The sequence below is a fragment of the Phoenix dactylifera genome, chromosome 1, assembly GCF_051530095.1.
Source record: "Phoenix dactylifera cultivar Ajwa chromosome 1, Ajwa_hap1_PhDact_Kaust_v1.1, whole genome shotgun sequence".
Classification (NCBI taxonomy): Eukaryota; Viridiplantae; Streptophyta; class Magnoliopsida; order Arecales; family Arecaceae; genus Phoenix; species Phoenix dactylifera.
The window spans coordinates 1,782,319-1,805,014 of record NC_143190.1 but is presented as its reverse complement, the minus strand read 5'-3'; the positions used below and the strand labels follow the sequence as shown (position 1 = coordinate 1,805,014).

Below are 22,696 nucleotides of genomic sequence, written 5' to 3'. Positions count from 1 at the left end.
AAGAACTATCTTCTCATATCTTATACCTCTCTCTGAGTAATATTCCGCAAACTATTTCAAAGTATATTCACCTCTGTTGTTAGTGCAAAGATATTTTAAAAGTCTGCCTGTTTCTCTTTCTACTATGGCATAAAATATCTAAAAGAGCTTGAGCACCTAATCTTTTGAATTTAGAAAATGCACCTATACTTTTCGTGAAGCATCATCAATTAAAGTAATAAAGTATTTGATGCCACTTATTGACTCTACCTTAATGGGTTCACATATATCAGAATAGATCACATCTAATAAATTCTTCTTTCTTTTGGAGGATTTGTGAGAAGAAACTCTATGATGCTTGCCAAATAAGCAATAATCTTAAGGATTTAGTAGTGTACCTTTGGTGAAGGGTATGAGAGACCTTTTTGCCAAAATCTGCAACTCTTTCTCACACATGTGAGTCAGCCTCTTATGCTATAGAACTGGTGAAGTCTTATGCTCAACTGCAAACATTGCATTTGTGCACACCTTAATATAAGTCTTGTATAATATACAATAAGCACTTCCTTTTGCAACTACTAGTGAACTTTTAGTGATTTTCCATCTTCCATTACCAAAATAATTCTCAAAACCTACCTGATCCATTGCATAAGTAGAAATCAGATTAAGGCGTAAATCAGGAACATATCTCACCTCCTTCAAAGTCAATATGCAACCAACATTGGTCTTTATACACACATCACCAATTCTCACAATCTATGCATAACTGCTATTACCCATCCTCATATAGCCAAAGTCTCCTACTTTGTAGGATGCAAAGAACTCCTTTGTGGGCATGGCATGCTGGAAATCTGCAAAATCAAGAACCCACTCAACAACATAGTCACAAACATGATTGCATCCTTCATCTCCAATGTGAGAACTACCACTTCCTCTTCCGACACATTCACTGTAGTGTTCTTATCATCTGCCTTTTTTTGATTCTTCTCTTCTTTCTGCTCCCATTTCAAAATCCTGCAGCTTTATTTTCAATGCATCTCTTTGCCACAATGGTAGCATCTTCTGTCTTCTTTTGACTTTGAGTTACATTGGATGTACCATGACCCTTAGGTCCTTTGCCCTAACTCCCACTCCTGTTTTTTATGACAAGAGCCTACGGTTCTTTTTTTTCATCTTCTCATTGAGCAATAGTGCAGATGTAACATCCTTCGATATAAGAGTTTTCTTCCCATTTAATAGAGTCGTAACCAAATTATCATAAAAACTGGGCAATGAAGCCAAAAGAAGTAGGTTTTTATTTTCTTCTTCAATTTTCACATCGGTGTTTGCCAACTGCATGATCAGATCATTCAACACATTTAGATGTGCCAAAAAACTCATGCTCTCCTCCATCTGAAGTGCATATAATTGTTTCTTCAAATATAGCTTATTTGCCGTATGCTTTGCCATGTACAAGCTCTCCAGCTTTTGCCAAATCTCTAGCTCTCCAGCTTAAGCCAGATAACACTAGCAACCCTTTTATTCTTCTCTTCAAAATCCTCATCAGACAACTTTTCTGGCTTTTTTTCTTTACCCAATAGTGGCTTATGTATACCCTGCTACACTAATAAATCTTTCATTCTCTTTTGCTACAGAGAAAAATCATCCTCACCAATCTCAAATGTTGTCCCTACCATATTCATTGTAACTAGAGAACCAACCTCGCTCTGATACCATTTTGAAGGTCCCAAATTCACAAATATAAACAAAATAAAATTGAGCGAAAGAGCAAATATCAAAATTTACGTAGAAAATCCTCTCTCTATGGAGAAAAAAATCACGAGGCAATAAAATAGTGATTACAATAAGATCCTCTCAAATATAATGCCCAAGAATTTGAGGTATACATTAATTGGAGATAAATACAAAGGTTACCTCACCAGATAACAGCCAACAACAAGCCAAGCTCGAAGAAATTTAGACAAAAGAACTGCTCTTAAGGTATAAATTAAACCCTAGAATCATGAGGGGAAGAAGAAGAAGAATCTCTATAACTCCCACATGAATGGAAGAGTAATCAGAATCCCAAAGGAACAGGGCGGCTCTTTCATGGCAAAAAATGACTTCCTTCCTTTCTTTTTTTCTCTTTTTTTATTTTCTTGATTTCATGAGACCCACATGAGCTAGACCCAATGTGCCGTGCATCCCAACAACAAAAGCACCGGAAAGGACGAAAATGTAGCACTCTCTAATAGAATTTTATTCATTCACTCAAACACAAGATTCTTGTTGGGAATTTAAAATCTACAAGAGAAGGCCCCTCGTGGGAAGTGGGGAATAGAGTGAGCTGGAGGTAGGAGGACCACATCTAAGAGAAATATACTTTGAGGGGGAACAACAATGGGACCTAGCGGACTGCCAATATAATGAACCCCTGGTTAGAAAATTATCAGATTAGAAGAGGGGGAACCCTTCCCCACCATAACATGGCTCCAACCCTGGCCAATATTATCCTAGAAACAAAAACTTATATCATACATCAGGTGCTATGATCGTGCACCACGCCAATCAAATCTTCTTATTCTTGGAGGTTCAATTTCTCATACATTTATTTTAATGATTGGTCCACAAAAATAAAATGTTCTTATTGGTATGGTGTATGATCATATTGGTGCAGACAGTGCAGAATATAATTTGTCTTTGAAAATAATCGTTTAAGTTGCAAATATCGTGGATTATTGTCTTAAGGAACATATTTTAACCTATATGTTACTAGTCAAATTTTCAGATTTTGATTTCCAGATGACAGCTTTTTGCATGTGAAAATTTAAGGTCTAAAATTTGGCAGTTTCCATTGTGTACTGTAGCCAGCAAATTTTTAGTAAAATAATTTGAGAATCGACCTGGTGGGGGCGTCACGCACTGAGCTTTCATTCGATGTGGGCGTAACATGCCCATCAACCCACTTACGAGGATGGCATTTTAGTAGCTGGCGAGAAAGGGACTGAGGCGAGAGAGAAAGAGATCGAGGAACGAAGAGAAGCGACACATTGGGCAGTTCAGTCGGTTGCTCTTCTATTTTCCTCTGCTGCTGCCTTCTCTCTCCCTCTCCTTGTCCTGCAAAACAATTCCAAGAACGAAGAGGAGAGCGAATAAAGAAAAGAAAGGAAATGTTAGATCGATCGCCTCACGGTAACAGCTCTCAATCCCAGATTTCCTTCTCTTTTCTATATCTAATTAATCATAGCAAGATTTTCTTCATCAGATTGGAGACGTAGTTACTGGACAGGGAGATGGCAATTTGTGGAGGTTAGGGTTCTGTTTCTCTTCTTGATTAATTTCTTTTTGTCCGCTAATTCTTCCTAATTTCTGTTTGCTTTGGATTTCTCTGCAGTTTTCTCACCTCTTTTGTTTCTTTTAGACCTCTTTTTTTTTTTTTTAATTTGAAGTATGGGATCATTATGTTCATTAGATTTTGTGAGATTGTGATACTTGCTGCGGAACATCCGAAGATCCTAATGGCGCTCCCTCATTACCATTTCTGTTGAAGTTTTCTTTTTGTCCATCTTTCTGATGTTATGGGTCATGGTTTTCTGTTCTCGTCATCAAGACTGGAATAGATGCTAAGTGATGAAGTGCAGTTTTAGATATTTAGGGTCATAGAACTGTTTCTTGACCCTGGTGTTCATTGTTGGAGATGTTGCTTTTGGTAATTTACTTGCTGAATTATTTGGGGAGAGGTGGTGGACAGGCTACTTAGAATTTGGCATTTAAAGAAGAACAAGCTGGATGTAATGTCGCATTCCCACCATACTACCTATTATATTGCTTTTTTCAGTAGTCATTCAAGATAGACGAGATATAGTGGCAGTTTCATGATAAGTAAATAATCATTATGCACTTCCTTAATCATTCTTTTCTTCTTCCTACTATAGATGGTTGTTTTTTTTGTGGTGTTTGTTTTATGGGCTTACACTTCCTTAAAGATCCATCCATTTGAATGTGCTGAGTGTTGAGTGCTTATATTTAACCGGTGGAATTTAGCAGGACTTTTGTACTCCTAGGAATCTTGCTTCATCGCATATGTAACAGACTTTTTTTTTTAATTTGCATGTTGACGGATGATGTGCAATTCTTCTATTGCAACTATCACTGACAGACAGTATCTGACATAATGCAGGTTATCAGCATGGAGAAGAATCTAATGTTACTAATAAGCAGCATGGATTTTTTTTTTTTTTTGTGTGTGTGTGTGTGTGTGTGTGTGTGTGTGTGGAGTTTCTGTCTTACTTTATCTTTTCTTGACTAGTCCAAGCTGTGGACTTGCAAAAGTATGTAATGTTTATATAGCTGGTATTGAGAAGTTTGTGACAAAAAGGAGTTCAAATATTTAATGAAGATTATCCCTTAACGGATGACTGTTGAAGAAGGCAGCGAAAACATCTATGATGACAAGATTTCTTGGCTGATATAAACTAAATCTGCTTTCTATCTGGGAGTAAATCTGCTTCATATTTGTTGAAGGAGAAGTTTTAGTGTTAAATAAGAGGGAGGATCCTGCGAGTGGAGGTCTTGCATAATAACAGATAGACTAAGTAGCATTTTGGTTTTGTGGAGTGATTTAAGTAGGGTTTCTATGTATGACAGAGAGAGAAACCGTACTTATCTTTTGCTATACTGCTTCATATTTGCAGGAGAAGCTTTAGAGTCAAATGAGAGGGATAATCCTGTGAGTGGTAGTCTTTGCATGACAGCAGGTAGACTAAGTGGCATTTTGGTTTTGTGGAGTGATATAAGTAGGGTTTATATGGATTGATCCTTAGTGCATTAAAGGTGATTTAAATTGTGATTACTTTTCCTTTGAAGCGGGAAATATCATGCTCAATAAAGGCACATGCTTTATCTTTCATTATTAAGAGATAATTTGATTGATGTGGCACTTATGAAAATGTAGATCACCAACTTCGTACATGATTTTGGTAATGCTTAAGATTGACAAGTTTTGAATTCCTTATTTTTTTCATAAAAGGACCAAATGATCATGGAATTTTTTTTTGTGGCTATACTTTTGGATCAAGTTAGCAGGACTTGAACCTTGTAAATTTAAATGTTGGGTTGCATTCTAGGTTTGATTAGTGCAATTACGTAATAACATGAGATGCTATAAATATTATCATTTTAAATTTTGAGTTTGAGTAGGAACTCAAAATGCAGAAGAAATATGGGATGTGAAGAGAAATCTTGTTTATATGCTTGTGCAAGTGATGCACAAGTGAGAGAAAACTGGATTTTTGAGGAGCTTAACATGAGATATTTGCTCATGATTTAAAGTAATGATTGGATAGAAAAGGATGAGTTGGTATGGACATAGATTATTCAGGTTGTTTGCTGTGATAAGAAGATAAGAAGGGTGAGCAAGGTTTGCCATACCAATTGTACCATTACCATAATGTACCATACCGGTGTCGAACCAGTATGTAGTTTCGTACTGTACCGACACTTGGTATGCCGCCGTCTTGTACCATACTGCGTACGGACACTATAATAGGATGGTACCGGTACGGGTCTGGTACTGAGATGACAAATGTTGACGATGAGCTTCTTGGTTAGATGGATGGATGATTTTTGAGGATGGTTACTTGTATAGTTGATTTCTCGTTTCTTGTTGAAGATGAGTTATATTGGTGAATATGTTATTGTTTTAAGGAATCTACCAGCCGGTGCGGACACCAGTCCTAGATCATCGATCAAGCACGTGTATAGTCGCAGATGCAGGAGGGAAGCCCACCCGACGACACTTTGGCTGGGTGATAGATTATGACAGAGTTTATTTGTTGGGTATTTTGGGTCTTTTCTTCTGCAGGGTATTTTGTTTATTTGCTTTTGTTATGTTGCCTATATAAAGGCTAGTAGGGCTTGTTTACAAGGGAATTGAATGAAAGAGTTTTTTTTTTTTTTTTCACGTGTGAATCACGTGTTTTCTCTCTCTCATATTCAAAAGAAGGAAGATGCCTTTGGTCAAGGATATTAAGCACACATCAAAACCATGATATGATTTTCAAGGAGCTAATCAGAAGGTTTAATACTTATTTTGAAACGGCAAGACCTCTTTATTGGTTCCCACTGCCATTTTTTTGTTCAATTATTGCATCCTTGAATTGTTGTATAATGTTGTTTTATCTTATAAAAATTTGAAAGTGTGAATTGGGATAGAATATGGCATGTGATGGATAGGATGAGATATGGGTCAAAGTTGCATAGCTGAAGTGTTCTGTTTTCATAATGAAACTTCAATTCCAGCTAACTGATCTTTTCGCTCTTGTTTATTCTTTTCTGTAAAAAAAATGAGGTTTATTTCTCCCTCCTTTGCACAGAAGTGGAGTTGTTAGCAATGTACGTGAAGGTTGATAGGGTATGGTGATTGGTGGAACAGTAAGTCAAACGGACATGGATCCAAATTTTAACTTGTGCACAAATAATGCCCCAATGTTTAGTGTTGACAACCTGGAGAATATGAAATATAAAGTTGTTTTTGATCTTCTTTAAGTGGATGTCAGAACCTGATGTTATTATTTGCTTGGTAGAAATTAAGATGATGAGATTGGTGTTGACTTACAGATTTGGTCAAATTAATGCTGATTATAAATTGCTAGTTGAATATGTGGGGCCCTGTTTGGATGTTTGGGAATTGTATGATTGGGATTCTCTGTTGGAAATAGTACATAAAGCTGTAGAATGATAAAATATTTGGCTCATCTTTCTGAGGAAGAGTTGATCTAGTGAAAAGTATTCACGATAACTATCTGGTATTCTGGTTTATCATTTGTAAGTTATGTAGATCACTGTTTCAGAAACTACTGCAAGATCTATCTATAGTACTAAAGAGGGAATGGAGATTTTAGGGGCTTCTCAAGTAAAAGGCAGCAGATATGAGCTTTTAGGATATTGAGAAGCTAGATGCTTCTTTTGTGGGGAAATAGTTGTGTTGTCAATGTTAGGACAGAGCAGTTGATGGCTTCTGATATTATGTGATTAGTTAAGTTATTTTCAGAAAAAAATGATTAGAGGGTTAGTGCCACCTTTAATGCTTTTTATTATGGAATACATCATGTGATGAAATGAACGGTTTGGGATAATGATAAGTTCAATGCTGGCAAAGAGAAGAACATGATGTTCTGAAAGGAACTTTGTATTGGGATATTGAGCTTTCTCAAGTATTTTTTGCTCTTTCTTAATGTTTCCGCTGATGTCAATGCCATGATTTGATGGATCAATATGTATTTTTCTAAGGTCCTCCATTTTAAAGGGATTAAAACTGTTAGGAAGATGGGGGCTCACCCTTGAAGACAAAATAGTTAATGAAGGAACTTCTAGTATGTGTGAAAGGTCATGATTCTCTTTTAACGAGAGCACCATGCTTTCGGCATCTAGAATTCTATCACCCTTGATATGTTAAAATTTGTGTGCAACTATGCTAAGCAAGATTGTACTTGCGGATGATTTTAGGAAGAATATTAGATAAGTTTTAGTTCATATGGGAATGTCTTCTGATATACATTTAAGTTCGCTTTATCCCTTCGACTAAATAGATTTTCTTGGGACCAACTTCTATTACTAGGGAGGATGGGGACAGGGATATTATTTCACATGCTTTGTAGTATGAAGTATGATCTGCCGTACCGATCGGTACGGGCCGGTATCAGTACGGTACAACTATATTTTTCGGTTCCTACTATTCGCAACCGGTACCAGCCCGTACCGATTGGCTCGTACCGACCTCAAATTTTTTTTGGCTTTTGGCCCGAACCAACCGAACCGGTACAGTATCGGTTCGGTTCGATATGGTACCAATACCGTACCGGTACTGGTACTCACCGGTACCACGATATGGTCGGTACAACAGACCTACTATGAAGTTTGAATTATTAGATATTCAAGAAGACCTGTCACCACTATGGAATATGGAGGCTATTGTTGCATGCCCTTTTATGTGGGGCAAGATATTTATTGGAGTTGCTTCCAGTGACATTGGAGGCATTATTGGTGTTTGCCTCATGCAGGATGGTTGTTTGATGTAGGTACTGCATAGAACATGTGGTTTCACTAATATTTGTTTCAACCAGCCATAAAATCATCATGTACTTAAATACATAATACTGATCCTAAAAGCAAAGACTGGGGACTTTGGTCATAGGAGGTTTTGGTTGTACCTATATAATTGACTACAACACACTCCATATAATGTTCCAAAATGCCATGAATTAATCTAAATAAATAAACAAAAACATATCATCCTATGCATATCTTAATGGATAGTAGAGAAACGATAGATCCCTTGCACCACCCCTCACAAGCCAACCCCTCCTTCCTCCTTGCCGTCTCCTATTGTTACCTTTCTCTTGTCTCTTTGTTGTAATGTCCAGTCCCGTAGCATTTGCATCTGTGAAGTTAATCGGAGCAAGAACAACAAGATGGTGTCATCTCTCACATTTTAAATCAGAGAAGAGCGAGCGATCAAATCAATTTGGATCCATGCCCAACTGGTGTATATTTCTCTCCATTTTTTTTTTCTCTTTTTCTTTATTTGTCCTTCTTTCTTCTTCGGCTCCAAGACTAAGTCTCCTTCTGCACCGCTCCTTTATATAAAAATTCTTTTTTCTTGATCTAAATAACAATTCTTTTGTTGATTACCGATTTAGCATAAAAATCAAGGGCCTTCTTCTCTTCTATGGAGATTGAAGCATTGACTCAAAATTTCAAGATGATACCTTCCAAGTTTGGTGGCTGCTGACCATAAATTTCAAGATATAAGATGGCAGTATAATTGTTTAAATGGTCAAGAATAGTTACCTAATCTGAAATTTCTATAGCATTGTTGTGTTAATGAACTCATTGGATTTCAGACAGCTTGTAAGATAGGGAATCTGGCTGTATGATTTTGAACACCTTTTTAAGGGAATATACTGATTCACTATGAATGATGTGATAATGCAATAATGAATGAAAAATGTGGACTTAGATTAGCTTGTATGCACTTATGAAGTATCTATTGCTGTTTCTAAATCTTTGTGGATGCAAAACTTTTGCGGGAACTAAGAATCTTACACCAAATTATAGTACATGGAAGACAATAACTGCTAGTTGTAAGATACTGAGACAAAAGTGATCTTTGCATTATAGATATAACAAGTTAATGTGTAGGTATTATTGAGGTGCATGATTAAATAGTAGGTGGCTATGGTCAAACCATATGCTTGACTAAAATGTCCGCCATATATTTTTTCCATAAACTATGAATTAATCTAAATAAATGTACAAAAATTACGGTAGTAAAGTTAAAACAAGCAAGGTTCTACCATCTTTTTTTCGGGAATAGGTGCAGCGATTTTCCACTACACTGAAAAAAATGATTATATGTGCCCTAATTGTTGCAATCACAATATGTACTCCTTTAATGCTTATATTTTATTATGCTCTGTTGTATAATACTATGTAATGTCCTTTATGGTCATTTTGTCATGCCAAAAGTACTTTCTCAGTTTGTTTACCAAACACATTTTAAAGTGGCACAACACTTTAGAAATGTAGTTACCAAATAGCAAACAACTTTTTGTAAAAGCTCTACTTCAGAAAGTTCTGCTTCCAAAAGCTCTATTTCTAAAAACTCCACTGCCAACAGCTCCCCCAAATGGGGCCTCAGTATAGCTCCATTTGCCAAGATAGGACCCTCCAGCTGTTTGTAAAACGTTTTGTTTTTGCTAGAGAGGCAAACTCTGGTCTTTGGTATGTTTATTCTCTGCATATCAGAAATAAAATTGCTATGTTCATTTCCTTTCACGATTATTCTGATTCGTAATTTAGCTTTATATTGACGACCATAAATAGTGACACAAAGGTCCTCCGGGTATGGCCATGTTAGTATTGGCTATGTCATACTATCATGTGGTATAAGTATGCGGAGACTTCATAATGTTGTCACCTCAATGCCCATCTACATCTCTTGGAATCCTTTTTCACAATATTTGTTGACATATATCCAACACATGCAGAAAAATCACAACTTGCTACTCATTGTCTTCTAGTATCATTTTGAAACCTATAGTATTTTCTTTACTGTTTCTGGTTTGCATCGTGCAACCAACCACTATAAACTTTGATTCCTTGGTTAAACCTAAAATAATCAAGAATCAAAAAATTGCAGCATCTATTAGTCTAGAAGCCCTCAGCTATTTCAATCGTTCTATCTCCAAGACCATCCCCTGTCAGAATGATAAAAAAAAAAATGTAGGAAGCTACCTATCACATCTACTGTTTAATTGTGCTTCTTCACAGGCCCTAATTATTGTCCATCATATTTTACAGCCATTTAAATGCATCTGCAGCTTGAGTTTCAACAACTCCACTACCTTCAGCCATTTCTGGCTGAAACTACCTAATTCGGCTCTTGTTCTGGTGGTTTTAGCCAAAACTAACAATTTTCAGCTCTAATTGATCTTTATCAGGCAGAAAGCCTCATTTTATGTTAATGCCTGATTTTCTTCTTTCTGTTGAGCTTTCCTATAGCTGATAAGCTTAGCCTCTTGGAGATACGTTTGCAGGATAGATCTCATATCTTATGAGTTTTGAGTAGATCTGAAAGCATAAGGCATGGTGTTGCGAAAAAAGAAATGATTGAAGCTCAGTCTTTTTCTAGCTTTTGTTACTAAAGTTTTTCAATCGGTACCATTTAAGCAAGATTGTTCAGACCTTATTTACACACTAGACAACTGAAATTCACAAGTTATGTATGCTGTATAATTGTAGAAAGAACTTGTTTTTTCAAAATGAACTCATTGACATATTGTGTACAATTCTTATGAGCTAAGACCTAGTACTTAAATTGGTAACTAGTCCATGTTCTAATTTTTCAAGAGATTTATGCATTTAATGTTTTTACTGCACATATATATATTTTAAAATCTTCAACAGTTTTTATATGCTTTCAGGTTGCGTAATCTAAAGACGATACAAACAAGGGTCACAGACAGTTCATTATACTATAAAATGGTATGTAAATCCTGACATGTTTTAATTTTCATTAATTTTTATAAACTTTTTCCTTTCTCTTTCCTTGCATAACTGTAGAAATTGTACAGAAAATCACGAAACCATCGAAACTGAAGTGATCCATCAGCTAAACTTGAAATTCAATATTCAATTTTTAGTCTGGTTAGTTGGGCTAGCAATTATCTTGTTGATAATTGGTTAGTTGTTTATAGAGGGGCACGAGACATGGAATTATCCTGATGCCACTCATGGAACTGGATCCATGGTTTACTTTGTCTATATAACCTAAAATCAGTCCTCCAATAAGGTTATATGGGTTTATGGAACTTGATTCAGCATGGATGCAACACAATTTTTTAGACCAGATCTGACTTTCAGCAGTTTAACTATTCTGGTCTGGTCCTATGAAATATGGACTTGATTGAGCTCAATTTAAATTTAACTGGATTTGACTTGAATTTGATGAGTGAATGGGTCCACAATGAGTCCAAGGAGTGCATACCCTAATGCAGCCAATATGTTTTCCAAAGTAGTTTTTCAGTATCAGACAAATGGGTTGGGAGTTGTAATCATGTTTGCTTGGGTTGAGTTTGGATACCCCTTCGTATAACAAGCCAAAGCTGAGCAGCCCAAAGCTCTTGCAAATTTCAGCTTGTGTGTAGGTCTATAGTGGATGGGATGCAAATTTTCGTATTAATTACCAAAGTTGGGGCATGTCGGGTTCTTGGTGGGCTGGGAATAGTGGGCTTTGGTGGTGCATTAATTGCAAACAAAGCAAAAGGAGATGGGGCACCTAGACTTACATGGATGGACAAAGTCGCTGAAGGGATTTGGAGCTCAGACGGGGGGGTTTTGTGGGGCATAAACAATAGATTGGAGGGAGTGGTCAGTACTGTACAGATGTACCCGAGTACCATAGGTGTCAGTTGCCCTGAGAAGTCATGATCAGCATATGGCATGATTTTTGGTGGTGAAATCAGCACGTTGCTTTCCAATATTTGAATTTCAACCTTTCGTATTTCTCAAATATGCATGGGCTGCTTTCCTTCAGTGACTTTGTCCAGCCATTTGGCCATGCTTCAGCGACAAGAAGTTCGATTTGGGGCTCTCTTTTTTGTAAATTTCCTCCTGACCTTTGCTCAAACTAAGACTATCCTAAAAGAAAGGAATGTCAAATCGGCCAATCGTCGGAATGTGTACGAGACCGATATCTCAATAGCACCCTTGTCTAAAGCTTCGAATGAGACCGAATATCCGAAACGCAGGAACGATCTGACTAGAAAGTCAGAAATTGAATAACACGCTGGCGAGAAGGCCTACAGCCGGTACCCCAGCCTCTGCTGACCAATCTCTTCCGTCCTCATCAAGAATAGACAAGTTCAGAAAGGAGGAAACCAGTTGAAAAATGGATGGATCGTTCAGAACGAGTTCGAGTTTAGCCAAGAGACGCGAACGACCATGCAAAATTCTTTTTGGCCGGATCCGGCGAGCGGAACGATGCACGACATAGGGTGTAGACCCAGTCGTTACCAACCCGCAGACCGAATATACTGGCAAGCAAGTATCCGCTTATCTCCCTCCACAAAAAGCAGTCTTCTCGAAAGAAAGAACATCCATCGGATTCACTTTTCAATAAAATCATCACGTAATAAATCAACAAAACCCAAAGTCATCTCATGTTCTCCTTCCAGTTTACCCAGTACTGTACCCGCGTGAATATGATCTCCACCAGACATACGTAATGCTTTAGCTAGTACACGAAAATGCATACCTGATGAATTATCTTCAGCCGTCGATATATACCAGCCGTCGATATCTCCTCCAACATTTCCTGCTTGGAGCGGGCAAAAATCTTTCTAAAAAATGCAAATTATAGATTCCACTCAAACCCCAAAAAGGATGATATAAAAAAAATCTTAAAATTCAATCTCCGCAATTTGAAAAGATTCCCAGACAACCTATACCTAAAATAGGGCTCTTAAAAATAGAGACTAGAACTGAAAATGTAACCTATGAATAAATCTAGAAATTACAATAATACATATTGACCATTAAAACCCAAACTACTCTTGATCCTCTTGAAACTTAAATAGGTAATAGCAATTCTGCCTCACCACATGCTCACCTTGGTGTAAAAGAGTGGCTTTGTGCATTTATTGTAGATCTTGGAGATCGATATCAGTTTGATGTAGTCTTGGAGATTGAAGGTTATTATAGATAGAATTACATCATATTTGGTACCATGTTTTTAGACAAAATAATTTATTGTATCTAATTGCACAGAGAAATAAGAATGACGAAACTAGAGAATGTAGTTAAAGTTAGATATTAAATAGTAGAATGTAACATTTCAAAAGGTGGTCGCGGTATGCAGGTGATCAAGGGACCACATAACAAAAGAAGGAAGTAGGTCTTTACATCAATAAAGACCAAAAAAGATAGAACCATTCCGAACTGCCCGGCTCGGGAAGTATCGAGCCGCATCAGCAGCGGATCAGGTCAGTTCCAGCCATGAAATTGAGAAACCAATGAGGGAGGGAGCGAGAAGGAAAGAGAGGAAAAGAGAGCGAAAGATGGGGAGAGAGAGGGAGGAAGGGAGGGGGAGAGAGAGAGAGGATGGCAGTGAGTGACAACCATTAGAACATGGCCGAGGGAGGGGTGAGTGAGTACTTTCAAAGCCCTCTCTCCATGCGTTGGAACAAGGACAAAATCTCTCTTTCGAAAGGGAAATAGGGGCTTCGGTCCCTTTGTTATATATGTTTTTTTGATTTTTTAAGTGAATTTAGTAGCTGCTGCCAAATTCACTTAAAAATTTCAAAAAAAGAAAATAATAAGTGAAGTCGATAGTAGCTGCCGACTTCACCTAAAAAAAATCAAAAAAATATAAAAAGGGGGCTGAAGCCCTTGTTTCCTTTTAAGATAGGGGCTCTGTCCCTGTTTTGACACATGGAGGAGAGATGCAACCGTCGCTCACCACTGCCCTCTTCCTCTCTCCTTCCCATCCCCCCTCTCTCTCTTCTCCTCTCTTTCCTTCTCTTCCTGGCCCTTCCTTTGCCTCTATTTCTTCTCGATGTTCTCTCCCTCCCTCCCTCTCTCTCTATTTTCCTCCTTCCTCTCCCCCTCCTTTGCTGGTTTCCCTGCCGATTCATGCTGCAACGGTATGGCACGAGCCATACTACGCCGTACCCCCAGCCTACTAGCATGGGTGGTGGTTCTGGTACTCCGGATCTCAATAGAGATATTGGATCCCATAAAACTTGACTGGGACTTGAGGAACATCCAAATTAAGGCTTTTAGAAACAATTCCTATGCCTTAAGGGCACTTCTAGATACAAAAATGGTCTATGGTGATTTGTATGCTGTCAATTGATTTGATGGCATCCTAACTACCATTGGATGAGTCCTATGTTGATGACAACTTAAAAATACCACTGATGGCAGGTTTCTGGCGTCCAAAATGTTTTCATAGTGGTCTGACAATGCCTTCAGATTACTAACTTGAATTGCATTGATATAAGTTCAGTTTTTTGGCTATACATTCTTATCTAATCTATGATTGATATAGTTTAAATATCATTGGAACACGTACTTAATTGCAGACACAATGGAAGTGGTTTCTTTTTGAAATTCTTCTTGTGCCATTTTTAATGAATCTTGGAAGTTGCTAGTACCCATGGCACATCCTAACATCCAAAATTTTGAGCTTTTTGATTGCCTGCTAGTCAAGCGCTATCGCATGGTCATGCTTGGCCATAAAATAGGACTCCCTAACAAGATACGTCGTCTCGATATCAGGCCCTGTATCAGTGCCATGCTATTATTATATTGGTACAATACAATATGGAGTTTATGCAGCGTATCGAAGGTTGATATGCTCTCCGTACCATATACCGGTACCGAACCGGAATGATACACTTTGCCCATACCACTCGGTTCGATACGATACGGCGTACCTGCACCCTAGGGTCACCCATGTTGTCTTTGTGTTGATTGTTTGACCTTCGCATGAACCTATGCATATGGGATACTTTTGGCCTGCATCATTTATCCCATTAAGCTTTCCTTATATCTCTATCCAATAGCATTGCGAGGACCCTTCGCCCATCTATCTGGTTTTTTCTCCTCCATGATAGGAAGAAATCAACCCATTCCACTTGCTTAGAAAAAGGAAGAGGGAAAAGGAACAAAGTCCTGCTCGTCGCTTGGTCGCCCCATCCACTGGCACTATAAATTAACTTGCTTGTTTTGCTTAGTGGTGTTATGATTCTCCAGGAGGACGTAAACATAAACAACAAACAAAGGATTCACCTTGAGTAATTGGCATTCATATTTGTGGAATTGTATTCTAATTTTAGTAATTTCGGCACTTCTAAAATCTTAGCTCATAACAATTCAAAGAAATAGCTTTGCTCGTACAAATGGGCATAAACACAATGGATGTTCTTCTAGAAAAAGATAGCTTGAAGGCTTTAACAAAGTATCTTTATGGCATCAGACTAGTTTTGCAACCTTTTATAAGTTTTTACCAAAACAATTTTGAAACAATTGCAGTTTCTTAAGTTGAAAGACATTTGAGGTCCAAGGTAGTGTTGGAATTTTTGATGGTTGGTGTTAAGAAAACAATAGATAAATATAATGTTTATGCCATGGTTCACAATACCAGCATCGTGGCCTATATCAATTAGGTACTGGGTCAATACAGTATTGTACCATACTATATTGACACATGGTATACACAGTGATGATCAAGTGCAGCGAGAGTAAGCGAGAAAGGAAGAGAAAGAAAGTATAGAAAAGACCTACTAAAGAAGGAGAGGTGGATTAGGAGCTGGAGATTGTTGATTCGAAGCCTGAGATCGTTGATTGGGGCCGAAGATCGTCGATTAGAGGCTGGAGGTCACAGAGGGGTTGGTCATGGAGGGACAGAGAAGATTCAGAGGGGCCAAAGGTGATGAAGGGGCTTGATGGTTGATAGAGGCAAGGTCCCCTATGGCTGGCATCATATTGGTGACCCAAGCAGTAAGTGGAAACCCTCTAAGGCAAGGTTCACCGTGCCAATACCGAATCCCATACTGGTCGACTGGCGGCACGGTTTGGTACGCCCCCATGCCATTCTGTGTTGAGCCTGTACCGACACAACAGAGAGGATGAGGGAGAGGGAGAATGGAAGAAAAAAAAGAGGGGGGAGGGAGAGGGAAGAGCGGCTCCGAGGCCATCGGAGGGCCAAAGGAGGGGCTCCAAAGGCCCCCAAAGGGCCGAAGGAGGGGCTCTGGCCTCCAAACTTATGTTTTATTCGAAACAAGGGTCCATAGGGGCTTCTTTTTTATTTTGAAAATTTTAAGTAAAGTCGGCAAGGAGGTTGCAATTTTACTTAAAATTTTGGGCTCCCTTTTTTATTTTAAATATTTTAAGTAAAGTCGGCAAGGAGGTTGCAATTTTACTTAAAATTTTGGGCTCCCTTTTTTATTTTAAAAATTTTAAGTAAAGTCGGCAAGGAGGTTGCTAACTTCACTTAAAATTTCCAAAATAAAAGAGACGGCCTAGGGCTGAAATCGGATTGGATATGGATCGGATACTAGCATATCCATATCCATATTTGTTTTCTTTGACGAATACAGATATAGATACAGATGTTACTTGGATGCAAAAATTTATATCCATAAATAGATACGGATACAAAGCGGATACCAAAAGTGTGGATATAAATTAGATAATTAAACTTTATGACCACAAAATCAAAAATATTACTAAGTGGATAATAAATTAAGTTAATAGTATGTTAATATGGTCATTTATTTTTTGTAAAAGTTCATGAATGCTATGCAATATTAAATAAGGTTATAAATGGAATCGAATATTTGGATACAGATCAGATAGTTGTCTATCCATATCCATATCCATTTTTCTTTGACGGATATGGTTACGGGATACTGATATTAGTTGGATGCTTAAATTTCTATCCACATCCGGATAGATTCAGATACGAAAACGGATCTGGATGGTATCCGATCGATATTCAACCCTAAGAGGGCCCCAACGGACCTCTGTTTCTGTCTAATACAAAGCACTGAAGATGCCAAAATCAATAGTTTCAATCTATAAGCTCTTTGGAAACAATTAGTTTTAGAGATATGGGCATGCATGTTTTGGTGCAACCCAAACCGAGTTAGTCTTTTGGGGAAAATGCTTGGGAAAAACCGTAACTGGATGGTTCGGCCTTCCCTGTTCTTGTTCTAGTCTTCCTTTGAATGTAAGTGACTTATTAAAAAAATGTGGTGTTAATTGGATCCATTGTATTCACTTCCTTTCCCTTACCCCTGCTCTTGATTGTTATTGCTACATCCCTCACCATTTCCTCTTCTCAATTTCTAGAACCTACAATCAATTCCACAACACACCACACATGTTTCTGTGTGAAGTCACCGCAACTCAGCAGATCGTTCTTTGGTATGTATTCTTTTCTCTGCTTTTCCCCCTGCATTATATGGGATCAGGTTGCCTCAATTTCCAGACAACAGCAGGTACTGCCATGTAGCTCTGTTGCTTTTTAAGGAGACCACTTCTTTTACATGTGTGCGCTTTGGATTTCTGTTCTTTTCTATACGAGAAATTAGCATTTAGCATGAAACAAGAATTTAGCCTGCTATGTGCAGGACACTGGGTAGTGTCTGCACCTTTAGATGCAGCTCGCAGGCAGTCGGGCAGGATGGCATGTGATTGTGGTTTGGTATCGACTTTTGGCACGAGCAATGCCGAGCAGACACAGCCACTCGTTCTTTTCATGGAGCCTGATCTCCTCCATGAGTGGAAGAATGCACATGTTTATGTTTTCCTGCCCCACAGCAAGCTGTGGGGGCATGCTGGCTTATGGGTAGCTTTCACTGACTTGTGGATGGAAGTGGGGCAAAAAGGATGCAACCACTGCCTCTGGACTCGGTGAGGTTTGGTATGGGCATGCATGCTTAGCTGCAAGCATGTTTTCCATCATAACTCACGTGCTTTCTTTCTACTATTCTCAGCATGAAACAATTAGCCTTTTTCTGATCTGTCTTTGCTCTCTCTGCATCCTTATCATTTAGATTTGCCCATGTGGGGATGCATGTCTTTTCAGATAATGGTCGATCCATTATGGGACCATAGATATCTACAAACGCCGGAGGCTATGATCCTTGGATTCTCCTTTAACCTAATGGTGTATTGTATATTATCCTTCAATGTTTGACAATGTTTCCAGTGTGTTTACTGTCATCAGTGCGTCAAGGCAACGGTATCATATTGACCTAGGAGATGCTATGCTAGTTCTTGGATCTGCAGTGCTTTTAACAGTATTTTGTTTCGAAGTTATCCATTTGTAGGGTTCCATGACATGGTCGTGTCTGTGTAAGTAGAGAATTGTTAGGATCCCTCATATGCCATGAAAATTTCGAAATAATTTTCAGATTGCAGCGGAAAAACATATGCGGGATCCGTTCATCGCATGAACGTATTTTAAAACCTTTCGTTTGTAGATAGATTAGAATTAAATTATTTTAAACTATTTTAAAATCATTAAGAAGATCAGATCTTCACCTTGTGCGGGTAGATGGTCTCCACAAATCTGATTTACGTGGTATTTGATCAAGGCTCAGTGGAAGCTGCACACGCGTCCGGCCTCTATAGGTATCTACACGAAGTATTGACTCGATCGAAGCCTTTGGATCTCACCGGGGTGCTAGCTCCCTTGCAGAGATGGCTATGGATGGCTGAAGTCCTCTCCTTTGAATCAACCTTTGATTGGCTTGAGAGGAAGAAGAAGAAGGATGGATTTAGGAAGAAGAAAACAAGACCCGCAGCCTTTCTCTTTTTCTTCCTTTTTGGAACCAAGATGAAGAAGGAAGAGGGCGTCCCAAGCTTTTCTTTTTCTTCTCTTGATTGTGGCTCAAAGGAGGAAGATGGAGGAGGGTGCTCACGGCTGGAATGAGGAGAAAAACATTCATTTTGGCCGAAATTCCATGCTCCCTTTTTAATTGCAAAGGGATAAAGATGAGCTCCTATTTTTTAGGAGCTCATCCTTATCTCTATTTCATGCCACCTAGGAGGGGCATGCGCCCCTCCTTTTTCTCCCACGCATGGCTCAAAGGGAGGGGCATATTCCCCTCCCTCTTATCCATTTAAATCTGCCACTTAATCAAATTAATGGGTGATTTAATTTGGGTCTAGTGCATGAGTCCAATCCTAGTCAAAATAGGACTTGTATGGACCTATTTCAATTTCCTCCCAATCCTAATCTAATTAGGACTTAATTGAACCATGACTCTATTGAACTCTTCAATCCTAATCCAATTAGGAGTCATGAAATTAATTAGATTAAATTTAAAATTAATTAGGACTTAAGAAAATCCTAATCTAATCAGGACTTGTTCAAATTTCAGCCCTAAGACAATTAGGACATTAGAAATCCTATTCCAAGTAGGACTCTAATTTAATTTGAAATCCTAATCCAATTAGGACTCCATGATTCCCACTCCAAGTAGGACTCATGATCAAGTCCAATTAATTAAATTCAATTAATTAAATTAAATTACAATCCGATTGCAATTATTCCTTCTTCTAGCCACTAACTCTTAGCGGGTTTTCATTTATCAATCTAATTGATTATTTGTGATTCCTAATCACATTCAACCATTGGATCGGTCAATACCTCTAATGTGTGTGACCCCATAGGTTCCATTCTGACTGGTAGTGAGATATATTATGATCTCTATCACAATATCATTGAAAACTCCTTTCAATGGGTTGAAACAATTCCAACTCAACTCACCAGGGATTATCGACCATCGAGATGATCCCTGTGAGTCTCACCATCCACCAGTGACACCTAGCAGTATGTAGTGGCCACCCAGCAGAATAGAATGATGAACCTCTAGGTGCAGCAATTGTATGATACAGTGCTTCTATCGTGGATCCCTACAGACCGGAGGTCATGGATAACTCGTCAAACCCCGTCGTCTGTCATATGTCTAGATTTATTCGACTTGAGTTCGATAGTGGAAAACTCTTTGTCCACTGTATATTATTGCCCTGGCCAAGGTCTTAGAACTCTGTCTAATAAATCACATAGGATCACTCCTCTTCTATCAAGGTTGATAGATTCCATGTAAGTGCATACCCTACTCCTACAGTGAACCTACTGCAGCCAATCTACACAACAAGGACCCATATGACTAGAGATCATGTATATGTGCAGTCAAACTACAATAACCTCACTGTGAGTAGCCGAAGCACCGCAGGTCAAAGGACCAGTCACACTACTGCAACATCAAGTAAGTCACTGACGAGTGGATAGACATCCAAGTGACTTCTTGTCTTGGTCACGCTCAGTACCCTTGTTCTCTAACAAGCACCTGCACTCTCACTTCAGTGTCCCTACACTGTGGACTCGAGTCTCGTCCATCCATAAGGAAAGCGATCTGTGCACTGATCGGATCGATCACCGTCCTCGTGATGATCCATTGATCAGGAGCATTTAGAAATTAATCACCAATGATACATGGCTCAAATTCTCAACTCTTGAGAATATATATCATCATCTTAGTAATTTCTTGGACGATTCATAGACACATAAACAATATGAATGAAAAAGATGCCCATTTATTATTCAATAATAATAAAGTCAAGTACAAATTTATGTCCTAGAATTAATAATGTGTCCGCCAGATTGGCTTCTAGGGCATACATCTAACAAGAATCTCATATAGGTGCATTGACTCTATTTCAGCATATGCTCTAAGGTGGCATGTTGATGCGATTTCGGGCTTTTGAGGAGGGAATTTAGATCCCAGTAATTCAGCTAGCAGGATGGCCGTTGCTGGGGTGAACTGGGATTTTAGGTTATCAGATACATATGATGATTGTGACATCAACATATCGGCCGAAGTATAAATCTAGGTCAGGTTTGCTTTCAAGCACAAACATGTAATATTGCATTGATTTAAAAAACCTATAGTGAAGCGGTCACAAGAAACTAGAATATCTTGATCGAGATGTATATCAATTTCTCATCTGCATGCATCGCAGTATATACTAGCTTAAATCGGCTGAGACAATAAGAGCCAATATTTTTGTATATCATTTTTTGAATTGCATCTTAAAATTTTCTTAGATCGACTAGTTACAAAAGCTAGGTATAAGGCATAAGTATCATGTTATACATAAAGCAAAGTCTTCCTGAGATACTTGTTGGCTGTTCCATGATGTCGCATGGGATAATGTACAAGGGTACCACAAAGCGCGGGGGGGGGGGTAACTTTTTTTTCTTTTAGCTTACCATTTTCTCTAGTAGTAATCATTCTTCAACTAGTCAAAGGGATTATAATTGTTTTTGGTTCTTTCTTCTATTTCTTTTGTTGCTGGAATTTGGACCCGAGGGCCGCCGTGAAGCCGGGGAAGGAGGAGCTCCGCTGCTGTAGGAGGCGGGCGGCGGTGCGCCGGCTGGCTGTGTCCTCCGCCGCGGGGGGTGTGCAAGTCCTGCAAGGAAAACCGGTGGCCGGGCTCCCCGGCGCCGGCCCTCCGATGCCTAAGTCAGAGGGGGGCTTAACTTTGAAGAAGAGAGAGGGATTGTATGTGGAAGTCCGAAATAATCCCCTTGGGAGGAAGAGGCCTCTCCCCTCTTAGAGGGAGAAGCTCCCCTTTTATAGGGAGGGTGGCCGGATTACCTGTGATGTGACTGGGCGAATTAATGGGTTACCGTCACTGTCAGGGAGCTGTCACGATTGATCGGACCCGTTGGGGTGGTTGAACCGCCGGCCGTGGTGGGCCTGGGGTCCGTAGATGACAAGTGCATTGATTGCTGAGTGAACCGGTGGTCAGAAAGAGCCGTACTCTTTGATGGTTCAGTGATCCGGAGATCATCTTGAGCCGTGTTCATTTAATGACTGAGTGCATTGGAGGCCTGAGGGGGTCTCATGCATTAATGATAGGGTGTGCCGAATGCCTGCGGAGATCTTGTGCCTTAATGACTTGGGGATGGTGGCAGATTGAGGTGGAGTCATATATTTAGTTGTCAGATCCTTTGGAGGGTTAGGCGGAGATTGGATATTTGGCTAAGGTATGGGCTCGGCGGGGTTGCCTTTCTGGTCGGCGCTCTCTGTGCTCGGCCTTCTGTGCTCGGCAGCCTGCTGTGCTCGGCAGCCTGCTGTGCTCGGCTCGCTGTGCTCGGCTCGGCCTATGAGCTCGATCACTTAGAAGAGCCCGATCACTTGATGAGCTTCGAAAGCGGAAGAGCCCGATCACTAGGATGAGCTCAAGAGCGGAAGAGCTCGATCACTTGGATGAGCCGAAGAGCCCGATCACTTGGATGAGCTCGATCTTGCTGACGGATTTGGGTGCTATAATTGTATTTGTGGGGTGGTCCATTTTACCACCAACACTACCCCCCGACTTCCGAGTTCGAGCTGCTTTTTGGCTCGGACGAAGGAAGTAGTCCAGTCGTCGATCATCCTGTAATATAGCCAAATATGTATAAAGATGTACGTGCCAAGTAGGGTGTACCTCTCATGCAGTTGGAGTTAAGTGCTCCAGGTTGACTCAGCGGCCTTCTTTGGCTTGTCGTAGGAGGCGCTGAATGGCGTTGAAAGGCGTCGAATGGCGTTGAATGTCGTCGAATGGCGTCGAAATGTCGTCGAATGGCGTCGAAGTGTCGTCGAATGGCGTC

At 39.4% G+C, this 22,696-nt stretch overlaps 1 long non-coding RNA gene across 4 annotated transcripts in view; it reads left to right on the top strand.

Moving 5' to 3' along the window:
• Nucleotides 1–2,786: 2,786 nt before the first annotated feature.
• The window catches only part of LOC103705743 (uncharacterized), a 29,813-nt gene continuing 9,903 nt past the window's right edge, over nt 2,787–22,696 (top strand). Inside the window, exons 1-4 of one of the 4 annotated variants that reach the window (XR_015975610.2) lie at nt 2,787–3,150; nt 3,224–3,267; nt 10,944–11,004; nt 13,379–19,249. This is a non-coding gene — a long non-coding RNA (uncharacterized LOC103705743). Of the gene's footprint in view, nt 3,151–3,223; nt 3,268–10,943; nt 19,250–22,696 lie in introns of those variants that run through there. The other 3 variants (XR_603829.6, XR_005506545.3, XR_016399348.1) reach the window with 3 other exon arrangements.